Below are 12,371 nucleotides of genomic sequence, written 5' to 3'. Positions count from 1 at the left end.
TTCTCCGGATCTGCAAAACAGCGCGTCTTCTCCACGGACGGAAAACAAATCTTGGACCTCATCTTCCACTCCTACCTGGACCCCCTATGGGGAAAACTGAAGTAAAGATTCTAAAAGTGTACAACACCATCAATCACAGCTTCGACCACAAAGCGTCAACACCTGCAGCCGGCCTTCACCGCTGGCAGGTAATTGGAATAAGTGGCAATAACGCGGTGAGCCCGTGCGGTTTGTTTGGCACTGCACAATGTGGACATCCTTCCTATTTCTAAGTGGCTCCCCAATTCATTAACAAGTGTTTCAGGACGGAGGACTTAAAAGTCCATCATTATCACCGCCCGCAATCACCCAAAAACCCTACAGCGGCGAGGGGGCGACAATACTCGGAATCGGGCCCTGATTTGCATACGCAATCAGCATTGTCTTCGAGGAAACGAGATGATTGACAGGAAGGCGAAATTGTTCTGTGGGGCGGGTTTGCTTGTTCTTAATTTGCCTGGGAGCATAATGTATCCGGCCCTTTGAAGCCCACACCCACTGGCTGTACAGTGTGGTCGTTTGGAACTGTACATCCTTCAGCAAGACCATCTGGAAAATGCAAACCGTGATGGAGAGCGACGAAAGCACCCAACATCCATATTTATATATTCTCTCTCTCTCTCTCTCTCTCTCTCTCTCTCTCTCTCTCTCTCACAGCGGGGCGGACAAACACAGCCCCCAGGAGACATAGATCGGAGAGAGAGGGAAACACCAGTGGGAATCCAAAACCTCATTAGATTTTTTTCCCCGACCAAACAAATCCCCCATCCCTCCAGTGCTCCATTAGGACCAGGGCCACAAACACTACACCGCCGCAAACACACACACTATATTCGCCTCTCATCCTGAGACCACCAGGCAATTCGTCACGCCGGCCTATTAGCCCCCAATCGCACGACTAATGGCTGAGCCCACTTCCAGCCGTTCACGGCCGGAGCGTGGCGAGGGAAAAGGGGGAAAGAGAAGCGGGGGGGGATGCTTCCACTGCCGAGAGTCTGTGATTTACGAACTTGGCTACGATATGAGTCAGAGAAGGTGCCGGTGTGTTTAGGTCCCCACCGGGTTGTCACGTTTGATTTCCTCTCCGTCCCCTCAACATCAGGGGTTTTTCATCTGAGGCGGGGGTGGTGAAGGGGGAGGAGGAGGAGGAGGAGGAGGAAAGGGAGAAGGAGGAGGAGGAGGAGGAGCTGGAGGAGGAGGAGGAGGAGGAGCTGGAGGAGGTGGAGAAGGAGGTGGAGGAGGAGGAGGAAAGGGAGGAGGAGAAGGAGGAGGAAGAGGAGTGAGGAGGAGGTTGTGGTGGTGGTGAAGGTGGATGAGGAGGAGGGGGAGGAGGAGGAGGAGGAGGGGGAGGAGGAGGAGGAAGAAGAGGAGGCGTGGGAGGAGGAGGTTGTGGTGGTGGTGAAGGTGGAGGAGGAGGGGTGCAGGACGTTTAAATCAATACCAGAGAACTTGGCCGTTACAAGTTTGAGGCTTTGTGATCATAGGCCCGTGTTGGAAGTGGGGGGAGGGGGGGCAGTTGGGGGGTGGCAGCCATTATAAATTCAGGTACAATTTGTTCCCAGGGCCGGATAGCAGGATGTCAAGGTAATGAGTTAATTTAGCAGATAAGGAACGGCAAATGAAATACCGGACGTTTTCTACAGCAGCAAAATGGATGCCACCGGAGCTGTTGGCGAATCCTCCCAGACCGAAATAAAACAAAACCACCAAAAAAATATCATCAGCTTGGGGAGTTTACCGTAACGTTTCCAGCGGTAGCATCAGTAGCTCGAACCCAATCATTAAACACCACTCATCACTCCAAGCGTTCCGCCGTAAATCTCAGACTCACGGCTCTTCTTCAAACAAAAAGGGACGGAGGAAGAACTCAGTGTCTGGTTCTAAACCTCCGGGGAGCGCAGAGGAGCCGGGCGGCTGGGGGGAGTTGTTTCTATTGCCGAGGCAGACCCGCCGCTGCCCTCGCCAGCCAGCGAGCATTACATCACATTTAGCCAGAATCCCCGTTATTATCCGCCAGGGGCTGGCCTGGCCTTCTCGACGCCGTGGTAATGAGGGTTTTTTCCCTTTCACTGGGTGGACATGTTTTCCAGCTAAGACCACCGTTTTACCCCCCAAATCCCTTTTCCTCCCCCCCCCCATCACCCTCACCCCCAGATACACAGCGACTCCTGAACCAGCTTGTGATCTATATCCCCTCATCTCCAATCCCCCTTCTCCACTATTTCTCTTCCTCACGGTATCCTCGTCATCATTCACGGTGTGCATGGCAACGCGTCAGAATGTTCCATTTATCGAAGGATGGGCGGTATGGGGGGGGGGGGGGGCTGGGGGAGGGGGCCATTTGCTCTCTCTAATTTGTCTGGTGTTGCTCGCTGATTTCGAGCGGCCGCGGGCGTCTTTTTATTCCGCCAATTGACTCGGGCTCGCCAGCTCCGACGCAGTGGCGACTTTCTTCTTTCTCAAGATATGGAGGGGAAATGAGGAAAGAGCTGTCAGGCAGAGGAATAGTGCAGAGGACGCGGGACAGGAAGGAGGGAGGCTGCGCTCAAAGGTCACCCTCAGAGGTGTGCGTTTTATGGGCTTGTTTTCGCACTAATTGCAGCTCTCCGTGCATTGACGAATCTTCAAATGTGTCAATGTTAGTCAGTGGCCAGCCTGGTTCAAATGTCAAGCATGGGTATAGGTGTGATGATATAACCTCATTAACCACAACTTGACATCCATTCACCCTTATTTAAATGATATATATAAATAATATAAAATAATATAATATATACCTTTTTTTAAAAGAAGATTCTTTGAAATCGCAATCTAAAACAAACCGAATTTGCTGAATATTAAAATATAAATTCCAAATACTAAAAGAATGCCAGTCATTGGAATATTAAATATAAATACTACACATCAAAAGAGAATGCTGTCCAACAACTTATAGTATAAAATACTATGCGTACTTTATACTTTATATCTCCCCCTTCCCATGCAGAGGGGCGGGATTGTTTACGTGCGAGGGACATGGTGTTGCGTCACACACACAGCGAGTGTTGCGCAACAAGAGCGCGCGTGTGTGTGTGTGTGTGTGTGTGTGTGGGTGCTGTGTGTGTGTGTGTGTGTGTGTGTGGGTGTGTGTGTGCTGTGTGTGTGTGTGTGTGTGTGTGTGTGTGTGTGTGTGTGTGCTGGGTGCTGTGTGTGTGTGTGTGTGTGTGCTGTGTGTGTGTGTGGGTGCTGTGTGTGTGTGTGTGTGTGTGTGGGTGTGTGTGTGTGTGTGTCCTCTGCTCATCCAGCCTCCTGAAGAGGAGGAGGGGGGCGTGGGGGGGGGGGGGGAGTCAGTAGGGAGGGAGGAGGAATGACAACCTACAGCATGAAGGTAGGCAGGCGGTGGACACGGTTGCTATGGTGACGGACCGGGATGATGTTTGCATCAGAGGCAAAATAGGATTGGGGGGGTCGACACCACTCAGCTCCCGGCGGGGGTGAGGAAGATGGAGGGGACGAGAAGTCATGAGAAGGAGGTCTTCCTCTACTTAACACTACTCTCTGTCGTCTCTCTCTCTGTCGTCTCTCTCTCTGTCGTCTCTCTCCTTCTCCTCCTCCTCCTCCTCCTCCTCCTCCTCCTCCCCCCTTCCTCCCCCGGGGTGAAAGTGATCAAATGAAATAAAATCTCTACCGTTTCATCTGTTAAACATGCCTTTGATCAAACCCCGCGAGATTCTCTCCGGCAAAAACATCCATCTACAACAAAAGTCTGTAATACGATACAAAGCAAAAACATGTAGAATCTGCATATTCCCAGAGCAAGAGACAGAAACACCACTAATCCACAGCTTGTCTCAAAGACCTCCCTACATCGCCCAAGTTCAAACTTCACCACCGTGACGTTCTCCCACATTTACGACCCGACCGGCTGGGTGGTTTACCCCGAGGCGTCCGTCATGTAAAGGCCAGTGCGGGCCCCCCCCGGGGGCCGACAGTAATGCTAATTGCTCTTACATCCTGCCGTCGGTGTCTCGTACGCGGTTGGCTCTGCCGTCGTGAGTCCAGCGTCGGTTGAGATACGCCGCCGGTGGTGGAGAGGTGACAGGCTGAAGGGACCGCCGCAGACTGCCTGCGTCTCGTCGAGGGTCTTTGTGTCCCCGTCCTCGTTAGTTTGGCGGTAATTAGCAGGAATGCGGGCGTTTTGCACGTCAGATCGCTGGGTAATTAAAGGAGCCACTAGGAAAACACATCGGACAACACCGATACGCTTAAGCTGCTACACGCCGATTTGTCGACCAGGACATTGTAAAAGGCGGCCATTTTCGCTTATTAACCAATCACATGGGATTAACTAATGCTGTTTGCACTCGTATTACACATTTTGCCTGAAAGCTTCTGGGTTCGATCCCCAATGTCCACATTCTAACCTGTAGACCCCCGCTGGACCAAGACCACCTAACCTCTACCTGCTGCTTAATGGAAGCGTCTGAATTCACCTGTAGGTCGCTAACAGCGTCTACTAAACGATCAGGCGACACCGCACAAAGTCAAGTTTGTCACATCCCCTCCCCCCTCCGTCTATGTAAGCGGGCTGTGTATATCAACCGCGCCTGGGCAATAAAGACGCCGCCCTCGTCCATCAGAGGGGTCAGAGCGCCAGGGAACCAGATCAGAGCCGGGCTAATCCGATTGGCTGGGTGAGCGCGCCGTCTCCAGCCATGCGAACCACTGCTGCCCACGGCTGGAGTACAACCCGTCGTACAGCGAGGGAATCAGCAGTCCCCCGCCGTTCTCCTCGATGCTATTCCACTTCGTATCCTTTCCTAGAATACTTTCCTATTCTAGAATACCTTCTTATCGTTTTTTTCGAGAACCACGCCCTGTTTAATTGGTTTGCAGTTTGTTGGATTTAACCTAAGATCATTCCATTATATTATTTTCTATTTGAATGTCATAGTCCTTTTCAAGAACCAAGTCTTCTATTCTATCTTACAACATCTTATTCTATACAGATTGAATTTTACACTTTTCTCTAATTAATCATATCTTTATTAATAGCAATTTCCCATTATGTTCTAGAACAGTGATTTGTCTAGAACACCATTTTGAGAGGATCGCAGAGCCAACTTTTACCCTCAACCTTCAGAAAGAAGCCTGTGAACTCCGAGATGTTTCAACGTTAATTCACGTTTCAATGACTTACTATTTCATCGGTTTCAGCCCCAGTTGTCGCCGGTTTTTGTCCGCTCCATGGACTAGCATTAATGCAATATCGGTCAATAAACAATGTAATCATTTTTGGGTCGGGAATTAACGACTAACGACACGTGTGCGTCCTGATGCGAGATCAGACGAGACCTGTTCTTCGATTATATTTCATTGTATTCTAATCAGCTTGATCCATCTTATTTCATTCCCCTCTAGCCAACCTCCAGGTCATTTGGGAGGCTCATGCTGCTTACTGAAGCCTCACAAGCTGCAAGAAGTCACGCACACTTCACCGGGCCGGAGCCCAAGGTCAGCTGGAGGTGGAGGTGCGTGCGAGAGGCGCGGCCGAAGAAAGAGGGATCACCTCCTCGCTTTGGGATGCACCGCGGATCGCCGACTCCCCTTCATAAACAATCACAGATGACAGTGCGTCCTTTGAAGTGCTGCGCGGCTCTTTAAAGTAATTATCCATCGAGTCCGTCAAGGAGCCGGCTCGGCCTTGTCCGCGAAGCCTGGGGCTGGAGTCGGAGAGCCGGGGGGGGAAGGGAGGGAGAGACAGAGGAGGAGTGAAGGCCGAGGGCATGTGAGGCTATGGTATCTCCAGGCAGGGCGTACACTTCCGGTGTATCAATCTCCCCCCACCACCCACGCTCCCAACCGGCCAACACACAACCTGCGGTCAGCCGTACGGTCGGTGATTGAGAGAGTGAGTGAGTGGGAGAGAAAATACATATGCTAACGCTGGATGATGGGTTACAGTGCGTCAAAGTACGGTGCAGGATATTAAAAAATTGTAGGCCTGGCACAAGCAATTTCCTCCCAAATGGGTATACGGGAATTACAGCTCTCACACCAAAGCATGTTCTGCTAGGCCCACACCCGAATCATTTTCTCCTTTACACCTATCACAAAGAAGTCTCTCTCTCTCTCTCTCTCTCTCTCTCTCTCTCTCTCTCTCTCTCTCTCTCTCTCTCTCTCTCTCTCTCTCTCTCTCTCTCTCTCTCTCTCTCTCTCTCTCTCTCTCTCTCTCTCTCTCTCTCTCTCTCTCTCATAATACAATAACTCAAAATGAGTTAGTGTGTGTCCTGCGTTGAGTGCATGGGGGCCATGTAGTGCATGGTCCGTGTGTATGACAGTGACGGCTGTGCTGTGATACATGTATGTATCGACCGCATGAAGAAGTCCTTGTGATGACGTTCATTGCCATTAAACCACTGACACACCTTTCAATTATTCAACTCTGTCAATTAAATGTCTCGGTGGTCGAGTACAGATGAAGGAGCAAGACACGCACGGTGTGTGGTTGTGTGTGCTCCCGATAACGATTGCAGGGCACTGATTAATGAAGTAATCTAAGCCTCACCCAGTGGGGATTTTCGTTTTTTTCAAAACATTTTACAATTTATGATAAATATCAGGCAATTTCTTTAATTTCTTTAAGATCTTTAATCGCCACTTTTATTCATGTTTGGCTCATTATGAATGCCTGTTTTAAATCAATTACCCAGAGGCATTGATCTGAAGGTCGTCTGCAGCGGCGTCATGGCTGAACACAGCTCGGATGCTAAACCTCTCCTCTCTCAAGTCCCTGCGACGCTAGCATGTTCGGCTGTTATCTATAATGGCGATCTGTAATTACTGTCTGTTGACGGTACATTTAAAGCAATCAACTGCCAGCGATGCTTCACTACACAGAGGTAATACGCCTCTCAGGCTATTTATCAGTTTGTTGCATCCAATATTTCAGGAACATGTCATTTATGAGCGCATCCCCAGTTAACCATGTTTAACTTTCTTTTTTTCCTTTTTCATCACGTGGAGCGAGAGCAGAATGCTCCTTGTGAAATCCGTCATCGTTAAATAATGCTTAATTACCTGCGCACAAGCGTTTGCTATCTTTTGCTGTGCTCCATGAAGCCTTCGAAGTTTGCACTCGGCACAAAAAAACAAGTCTTCCTTCCTTCTTCGCTTTCTTCGGTTCGTCGTTCCTCCTTTCCGCTGTTCTCCTCTCACAACTCCTCGTTTCTTCTCCTCTTTTCCCTCTATGTTTCCTTCTCTCTGCCCCTCTCCTCTCCTCTCCATCCCATATCTGACCCCATTAAGGCTGCACTTTGACCAGGAACTTCGAAACGTCCCTTCAACACAAAGATCATTCTCTCAATGGCCATTTTCAGCCAGGATTTTTGAACATAACGGTAAACGGAGTGCATTTATAAACTATTTTTGTAACCTGTGGCCCCTCAAAGCGTCTTTCTAAACTCGGGCCCCATCAAAGCTCTGTACAATCAGTGCCTCTCATTCAGCTGTTCTCACACGCACACGCACACACTGACACACACACAATCATAACACTGTGTACAGGAGAGCAGAGTTGGCCAACAAAATAACAAAGTTAGTGTGTTTTGGAGGCTTGGGCTCTGGGGGGGGGTTCTCGACCCCCCCCTCACTACAAGCTCTTTGACGGGCGTGTCAAAACACGGCGCCGTGTCAACGCAACAACAACAACGATGACAACAGCAAAACACACACGCACACACACAACCTCCCTGTATCCCGGGGTGACACTTTGGTAGGAGTAAACACAATGATAAACACACACCCCCCACCAGCCATCCTCCACACACAGACACATCTGAAAATGCACGCACACAAACACAAGAAAACAACACTTTTAGACGCCCCGCGGGGGGGCCTGGGCCACATATAACCAGGTAAATATCCCCCAATTCCCCAGACGCCTCCTCACTACAATAGTGGGCTTAAATAGCTCAGTTTGTAGAGGTATGTGCGTATGAGGGAGAAGCCCCCCACAGTCAAGTAGCTAGGATGGTCGACGCCCAGCCGAATGCCCCCCCCCAGGCTAGACCACCCATGCTTGACCGTAGCATAACCTGTAGCCATCATACCCAATGTCTTGCTTCTGACTGACGTGTGTGAACACTCATCCCGTGTACCGCTGTGGATTAAGGCCTCTGCTAAACGACAGAGGACTCAAACAGCAGCGTGGACGAGGGCTGCCTCTCAGCATAGCCCGGGGGGTTTGTTATTTATACGGGGTTTGAAGCCGCTGACGTGCGCGAGAGGCGGTGTAGAGACGGCGCCGCGGCTGCCACCCGTGCCCCGCTGTCAACCTGAGAGGTTGTGAGGTGAGCGCGCCACGAAATGCGTGTAAATAAAACTCCATCTTGTCTCCCTCTCTTCCCTCCCTCCTGTCGCGCTCTCCTCCATCACCTGGTAACCGTTTGACACACAGTGGTGTGGCTCTGTCATGTGTTCCTCTGAGCGCGCTCTCTCTCTCTCTCTCTCTCTCTCTCTCTCCCCCTCTCCCTCCCCCAGAGATGCTGGGCCAGGCCGGATCCACGGGTAACGGCGCTGGTGTCTTGGCGACGAGCTTATTTGTCAACAGAGTCCCATTATAGAAGAGTCCAGGGATAGGCGTGCTCGTGTTTGCACACAGAGAGAGAGAGAGAGAGAGAGAGAGAGAGAGAGAGAGAGAGAGAGAGAGAGAGAGAGAGAGAGAGAGAGAGAGAGAGAGAGAGAGAGAGAGAGAGACATATGGAGGAAGAGAGGGAGGTGGTTCAAATAAACCTTTATTCACTCTTTACTCTGTTCCAAAACGCTCTGACCCAGCCCAGTAAACCATATTACTCCTTAACATGCAAGGAGACAAAATTAGATTTTGTCGTTATAATAATAATTCACATATCCTTGTAGAACTTACACAGGGGAGAGAGAGAGAGAGAGAGAGAGAGAGAGAGAGAGAGAGAGAGAGAGAGAGAGAGAGAGAGAGAGAGAGAGAGAGAGAGAGAGAGAGAGAGAGAGAGAGAGAGAGAGAGAGAGAGAGAGAGAAAGAGTGGGTTACTGGGGGGGGGGGGGGGGTCCACTGAGAGTAGCCACAAGATGCTGTGGGTGTGTGAGGAGTGGGAGGGGGAGAGTAATCCTCTTATACAACAGGGGGTCTCCAACTGCTCACTACAATAATAGATATTGGTTGAAATATGGAGCCGAAGCGATTTGGACGAAGGCTTCCTATTCCCGCCTCTGCTAGTGTGTAGACATATCGAGCAAAAATATATATATACAAACAATGCATACAAAAACTCAGTACACAACCACAGCAAGGCAGAGAATCAGGGCAAACAATAACACAAGTGAGAGACAGGAAGTTGGGGTCTGAAGGGAGGATGTGGCAGCCATTGGGGGGGGGGGGGGGTCGGATCTCCCCCCCCCCCCCCCCCGCCCCAAGTCTCCCGCCTGCCCTGGAGGCAACCCTGAACCCCTATGATACTGACCCCAACCTGCTCCTTAACGACCTGCGTCTGATTCACAGTCGGCTGGCTTTGGATAAAAACGACCAACTGTTGAATAGCGATAGCACGTTAGCATTAGCGGCTAATTGGGTGAGGCTACACAACAGCCGGGCCCCCCTCCCACCTCAGCCGTTGTCCAGCTGAGCGGTATCACCCCCACGGAGGGAGGGAGGGGGGGGGGGGGGGGGAGAACCAAGAGAAACAGAGAGTTAACCTGAGCCTAATGCCACTAAACAGGGCTCTGCTCTTCATCTGACAGAGGGAGGGAGGGAGAGAGAGGGAGATGAAGAGAGACAGACACCGACAGACAGTGAGGGGGAGAGAGAGAGCGAGAGAGAGACGTAGAAAGAGAGAGAGAGACAGAGAGGGATCAGCTACCCCGGGATGAAAGCAGCTGCTCGTCTTCCGTCTCCACCACCCCTCCCTCGCTCCCCCTCCTCCCCCTCCCCCCCCGCTCCCTCCATCCGCCCTCACACATGCACACCGTGGTCGCCCCTCGCAACAGAGAGAGAGAGACCAGAGAGAGACCAGAGAGAGACCAGAGAGAGAGATCAGACCAGAGAGAGCGACCAGAGAGAGAGGGACAGAGAGAGAGTGAGTGAGAGTGAGAGTGAGAGAGAGAGAGAGAGAGAGAGACCAGAGAGACCAGAGAGAGAGGGACAGAGAGTGAGAGTGAGAGTGAGAGTGAGTGAGAGAGAGAGAGAGAGAGAGACCAGAGACAGTGACCAGAGAGAGACCAGAGAGAGACCAGAGAGAGACCAGACCAGAGAGAGAGACCAGACCAGAGAGAGCGACCAGAGAGAGAGGGACAGAGAGAGAGACCAGAGAGAGACCAGAGAGAGAGAGAGAGACCAGAGAGTGACCAGAGAGAGAGACCAGACCAGAGAGAGAGACCAGACCAGAGAGAGCGACCAGAGAGAGAGGGACAGAGAGAGAGAGTGAGAGAGACATGTTCCACATGCAGCGATGGCCGACGTGCTGCTGATACTTCCCAAGCCGCACAGCAGAACGCCCAGAACCCACACACACACACACACACACACACACACACACACACACACACACACACACACACACACACACACACACACACACACACACACACACACACACACACACACACACACTTGAAAGAAGGGAAAGAAAAGAGATGAAACAACAAAGATAAAGATGGGGGAAGAGACAGAGAGAGAGCGAGAGAGAGGGAAGGAAAACTCTTAAAAAGGCGCGCTGGGCTGGGCCGTGCGGCTTTTGATCACGGCGGAGTTGTAGTAGAAATAAAAGCAGCCGGCTCTTGACTCCGCCGCCCACGCGTGCGTGTCCACGGCAACGGCTTGCGGAGAGACGGAGGAAGAGGAGAGGAAGCAGCTGGGCGCCGGAACGCACACAAACACACACAGATACCTGCCCTAACAGACGCACACACACACACACACACACACACGCACAAACACATAAAGATACCTGCCCTTCCTTACACACACGCAGACACACAAACATACCTTCCCCCCCTGTACGCACACACACACACACACACACACACACACACACACACACACACACACACACACACACACACACACACACACACACACACACACACACACACACACACACACACACACACACACAGGAGGACGAGATGAGCTGTTATGTAATACATACACATCAACACACACGTGCAGCGACTACACCACCCAGAACACAATGGAAGCCCCCCACGTTGAGGAGGTTCACCAGCTCACACACAGTACCCTCCTGTCGCTGTCTCCCCTTCCCGCCGGAGTTAAGTTAAGGGCGGGGAGGGAGGGAGGGGGGGGGGGGGTTGGGGAACACCTCGCTTCCCGAGAACCAAAATAAAGAGGGGTGCGGTGGGGGCAGCATCTCTTACCTGTCGCCGCGGTAACACCTTTGCCGAGATAGTCGTTCGCTGTTCCTGCCGTGGGAGCACCCAGATGAAAACACGAGCGGACGCACACACGGGCGGGAATCTTGAGAGCGAGAGAAGGTGCGCACGCGTGCGGGCGTGTGTGTGTGTGTTGGGAGGGTACGTACGAGTGTGTGGAGGAAGCGTCTGGGAAGGATGGACAAAAAGGAGAGAGAGGGAGCACCAGAGGGGGATAGAACGAGAGATAGGAGAGAGAGAGAGAGAGAGAGAGAGAGAGAGAGAGAGAGAGATCAACGAGGGAGAGTAAGAGGTGGAGCCTTGTAGGAAGGAGCGTGTGTATGTGTCTGTGGGTGTGTTTGAGTGTGTGTGTGTCTGTGCCAAAGAGATAGAGGAAGAGATAAGGAGATAGTGAGAGAGACAGAGAAGGAAGGAGTGATAGTGAGAGAGGGTTGCAGAGATGGGCAATCGGACAGAGAGAGAGAAAGTAAGACAAGGGGAGAGAGAGAGAGAGAGAGAGAGAGAGAGAGAGAGAGAGAGAGAGAGAGAGAGAGAGAGAGAGAGAGAGAGAGAGAGAGAGAGAGAGAGAGAGAGAGAGAAAGTGAGACGGAGAGGGTGATAGAGAAGATGGAGAAAGCCAGAGAGAGAGATGGCGAGAGAAAGAGAGAGAGAGAGAGAGAGGAAGAGACTAATCGAGAGAGGTAGAGAGACGATGGGCTGGTGATGGCTCTGTTTGCCAGTGTTGTGTGAGCAGCTGGTACTGGGCTGTATCTTCCCCAAACGTGCACGTTGGAAACACGTGCACGTGGCTGTCTGGTACACACAGACTGTGGGGAGGGGAGGGGTGAGCGATCAGAAGGGGTTAAAGGAGAGGGGGGAGGGGGATTCGTGGAGAGAGAGAGGGACGGGCGAGAGACACAGAGCCGTATAGAGCGAGACGGGTGAGAGACACG

This window comes from Gadus chalcogrammus, chromosome 19 (assembly GCF_026213295.1).
Source record: "Gadus chalcogrammus isolate NIFS_2021 chromosome 19, NIFS_Gcha_1.0, whole genome shotgun sequence".
Classification (NCBI taxonomy): Eukaryota; Metazoa; Chordata; class Actinopteri; order Gadiformes; family Gadidae; genus Gadus; species Gadus chalcogrammus.
The sequence above is the reverse complement of the archived record's forward strand: the minus strand, read 5'-3'. Positions refer to the sequence as shown.